This window comes from Triticum aestivum, chromosome 5B, assembly GCF_018294505.1.
Source record: "Triticum aestivum cultivar Chinese Spring chromosome 5B, IWGSC CS RefSeq v2.1, whole genome shotgun sequence".
NCBI classification, from domain to species: Eukaryota; Viridiplantae; Streptophyta; class Magnoliopsida; order Poales; family Poaceae; genus Triticum; species Triticum aestivum.
The window spans coordinates 20027851-20033032 of NC_057807.1; positions in this window are offsets into that span (position 1 = coordinate 20027851).

The following is a 5182-nucleotide window of genomic DNA, read 5'->3' on the forward strand; positions in this document are numbered from 1 at the left end:
AGTTGATTTCATTCCGTTTTGACTCCGTCTGATATTCCTTTTCCTCGAAACATTGAAATAGGCATAAAACAACAAATCTGGGCTGGGCCTCCGGTTAATAGGTTAGTCCCAAAAGTAATATAAAAGTGGATAATAAAGCCCAATATTGCCTAAAACAGTAGATAAAGTAGCATGGAGCAATCAAAAATTATAGATACGCTGGAGACGTATCAGTGCACTTCAATACTTGACACTAACCAGACCAGATATCTCCTTTGTTGTTAATAAAGTATGTCAGTTTCTTCATGCACCTACCACTGTTCATATGACTGCTGCAAAACGTATAGTAAGATATGTGAAAAATAAATTGAGCATTGGCCTAAATTTCAGCAAGTCATCCTCTACACTTATCAGTGCCTTCTCTGACTCAGACTGGACTGGGTGTCTAGATGACAGACGCTCAACTGGTGGCTTTGCAGTAATTTTTGGGCCTAATTTGATACCTTGGAGTGCAAGGAAGAAAGCCACAGTTTCAAGATCCAGTATAGAGGCAGAATACAAAGCATTGGCAAATGCAACAGCAGAGATCATACGGGTACAGTCAATCTTAAAGGAACTAGGTATGAAAAGCACTAGAGCTCCATGTTTATGGTGTGATAATCTAGGTGCTACCTATTTATCAGCAAATCCAGTTTTTCATGCAAGAACTAAACATATTGAGATAGAATTTCACTTTGTTCGAGAAGGAGTTGCAAATAAACTTTTGGATATTCGGTTTATTCACTCTCAAGACCAAGTTGCAGATGGTTTTACCAGAGCTCTTCCCACAAGAAGTTTTGAAGACTTCAAGCATAATCTCAACTTGATGAAGTTGTGATTAAGGAAGGGTGTTAAACGTGATATGAGGTTGTATATGCACCTACGTACGCCTGAAGGAGATCATTGGTATAACCGAAGGAGGAGGAGTTAGGCTAGATACTCATGTAATCTTTATCTTCTTATCTCTTGTATTCTTCTCCTCCAAGATGTATCTCCTCAACCACTTGTACGCATATCTGGGCTTGCACCCCGACTATATAACACGAAGCACGTCGGCCAGGAAGGCTAAGACGTTTACCGCAAGTCGCACAGCTATCTCCTGTCCTGCACAGCAGCCAACTCTGGATTAAAAATTGGTAGCAGGAAGTAATGATTTCCCCTATCAAACTGTATATTACAAAATTGATCCAAGTAGTACTTACATCTCGCTGCTCCTAGATGGGCAGGACTGAGCCTTCGGGTATAACTGGACCTTCGGGCGGGACTGGTCCTTCAGGTGGGATTGGATTCCCATCCGATACATAGGAAACACTACCCAATGCGCTATATATATAGAGAAAAATGTAAGGAAAATTTGTCACCAAATTTACTGAAATCAAAAGTAGAACTAATCTATACAACTATAACTAGCTAGGTACATCGTATTGATTCTATACTTGATACTGTTAAAGTCATGTCTATGTAACCCATTCGAATTTTAGTACTTTGAGTAAGTGGTACAAAGTATTTGTAACACTATATTCATGTGTGGACCAGATTGTACCTCCTGATCTTTGCTCCCCTAAAAACAACTTGTCGTAGGAAACTCACGGACCATGACTTCATATCTTGATAGGATATCCCAAGTTCCCAACAAGATGGCCACTTTTGTTGAATATAGGTGATCCGAAACGAGCATATGATGAGAAGGGATATCAAATATGAATTTGCCCCACTGGCCTTCTTCTCCGTGGCTGCCCAAAACAAACAACACAATACATGAGAGTTCTCCAATCAGACAAAAATGAAGGATATAAGAAGTTTGATGATATGGTAAAGCTTACACGATGTATCCTGGATCCGTCAACAAAAAAGTACACGATGTATCCTGGACAATAATTCGTTGGCGTGAAAAAAGCCTCTTGCGGAAACATAAAAGCATACACATTCTCCAAATTTCCAACAGAGCTTGTCTCAAATTTGACTGGTTGCACATATACATTTGCTTGCACCTGAAGAACCAATGTGAAAAATTCTTGTTCCAAGAACTTCTTAGATGGAAACACTGGAACATCATTGGATCCCCCAGCAATCAGCAGATTCACGACGAAAGGGCAGTTCTTCTATCGGAAGAATGTGGGATCCATGAAGACGACGTAGGATCCGTCGTCCCTGATCGAGACGATGGTGCCAGGGAGGACCCCCCTTGTTGTGAGGATCCCACCACTTGAGTCCTGGGGGGGGGGGGGTGTTTATCCCTGTTGGGTTGGAAAGCCTCAGAATTCCCAAAGCAACCGTTTAGCACACAAGGCTTGACCGGGCTGCCCCTCTCGGTCCCATGAAAATCCCCCACAATCCACGGGGTTTCTGAGCATCGAGGGTGAGCTCGCGGCTCGCGTGGAGCCGGATGAGACGGGAGACGAAACCGCCGCAAGAGCCACCGCAAGATATAGCTGGCGCGAGCCGCTAGCGGCGGCTTCCTCTTCTTCCCCGGCAAGCTGATCTTCTCGCCGGAGGTAAGTCCTCCCTTGGGTTACTTGCATCTGCCTCCGACCGCCTCGTCCTCCCCGGCGAGCTCGCCCAGCAGCGTCGTCTGCTATCCCTAGTTCACAATGGACCTTCTCCTCCGACCACTGCTTAACCTGCCATGCCCCATCTCCATCGGTGCCATCTACGACGCTAGCTGCACCGAAGCAGACGAGCTCTTGGACTCCTCCTTGTCTACTTATGCTTCCTCTTCCTCCTTTTCTTGTTGAGAGTTCAAGTGTTAACATACCTTGCTAGACTAAAGTGTGTGATGGATTACTACATTAATATGAATATATTTAACTATTAATATACATGGATGCATGGAGGTGAATTACCACATGAAAAGAAGCAGCAGTTTTTTTGGTGTACAGAAGTAATTGCAGTTGGCTGATGTTTATCAAGAGTTAGTGTATTGCTCACATGCTCAAAAGAATTGGGAATATAAATTTGTTAGTTCGAAACTTATAAATATCTCGGGATGATGCTTCAGTGGACATAACCGTGCCTTGCTTTTCTAGTAAGTGCGCAGATAAATGCAACAATAAGTTGTTCTTCCCCTAGCCAAACTTGTTTCTTATTGTTAGTTTCTTACTGCTTTTTTAATAGATAACTAGTTCATGTTTCAAGTTTCTTTTACACGGATGCTAGATTGTCCAATTGAAATTGCGGCAACAAGAAATAACTCTTAATTGTGCTCAGACAAAACAGAAAATTAGTTATGTTTTGTTTAGGGATGGAAAGAGAGTTCATTAACAGTTTTTCTGAGAAGTATTAGACCCATTTTGAGGCATGTGATTTATTCTGCGGTTAGTATATCAACATCAGCTTGTCTCGAGCAGCAGCTTGGTGTTATACATGAGTGTGTGACTTGTTTTTGTAACCTTAATTTTTGATCAGCAAATGTTGCAATGACTATCAGCTACCTGCCACACACTTGTTGAACATTTGTGTCTATTTGCAATGATTGTCCAGTACCTACCTAGAATGCTAATGTTCCTACAAGGCAAACTGATTTGTTAATTTTCCCATATATAATTAATGTCCTTTGCTAGACACCACATCTCACATAGATGATTTGTATTTTTTGGGGCGCAGTATCTCCTAATTTAACAGGATGGAGAAGCCGCATTCCCTTCTTTGCATGGCAAGCTTGCATTTCCCCCGGTATGTATCTCCACCATGTTGCTTATTTACTTCTTTATGTGCAGTTCAGCTTGGTTTTCATGCCAGATTCTTTTTTTCACTAAATCTTGAAAAAGCATCAGGATGATGCTGATAAGTGCTAGGTTGTGCCTTCTAGTTGCTTCCAAAATTACATAATATGATTACAATTGCTGTTAATTAGTGTGTAATTTATTGAAAGATTACAGAATATGCCATATTTTCTTATGCCATGTAAAGGAAAGAGATGTTCCATGTACTTTGTTGCTAGGATTACATTCGCTTCCTTAGAATTCTTTTTGGACAAAAGATAAGGTTGTTGCTGAACTACTATTCCTGTTAATAACTATGTAATCTAAGTTCTCTGTTGTATGACCTAGTGGTTTGTTCTGCTTGGTCTGCCATTATTCTAAGTTTATATGAATAAGGATGAAATTATTCTACCTCTGGCTCAGTAATAATTTTAGTTCTGTTTTGACATCCTTATTTTTAGATAAGGATAGAGAAGAAGCCCAAACTTAGGGAGTCGTATTAAAGCATTAGCCGGCAAGATAAAGCGATGAGCCAAGTGACAGACACCAGCTGAATCAACTGTCTCCTTATCTTCTTAACACCATAGTTATTACAATTTAAACTTTGTCTTGGCTAAGTTTCTGTTGGTTTTTAACACATAGTAAAATCTTCTTGAAAAGTATTGTGGATTCCTTTTGCATTAGTTCTTAAATTTTTTATGGCAGTGACATGCATGCTTGAGATGCTAGTTCAAACTACATGCTTTTGAGATGGAACAGATGAATGTTACATGGCACCTTAGTTATCAATATTGCGAGATTGATGTGGCCTTTTAACTTGGCTGATTGCTATTTGTGGGTGTCACTTGTTAATTTGACATGATGATGATCATTAGCAATTTATTTAGTTTCTCATCTTATGTATGGGTGTTACAATTCTGTAGCAAGTTCTCTTCTTCTATGAGTTGTTTAAGATTGCAAAGATTGAAATTTTAAGCGTGGTGCTATTGTTTGTGTCATCTTATGGCAAGACCTGCCTACCAAACAGTATTTTGTGAAAAGGGGATTTAGGTGTGTGTGGGTGGGGGGGGGGGGGGGGGGGATTGGGGATGAGAGGGGAAAGTAAGGGAATGGTGAAGGGGAGGGATTCACCAAATCCCCTACAATACATAGCCCCCTTGGGGCTTGAAAACCTCTTGTGCCAAACAAGGCCTGAGAGGGAAATCCGGGGAGATTACGGAGCAAGGCAACCCCCTGTATATATGGATTATTGAGAGTGGCACACTCAGGAGACCAGTTCCTGTTGAGGAGTAAGCATGGCGATCGCGTGCACTACTTAAGTAGGTTAGTTCATTAGTGCAGGCCTTCCAGTTCTCTGAATCTGGTGGTGGCTAGGTAGTGACGGGGTGGAGGGCACAGGTGACGTGGAAACAGCACAGAAACGTCAATATCCGCCTGGACCAACGACGGGCAGAGCTCATGCG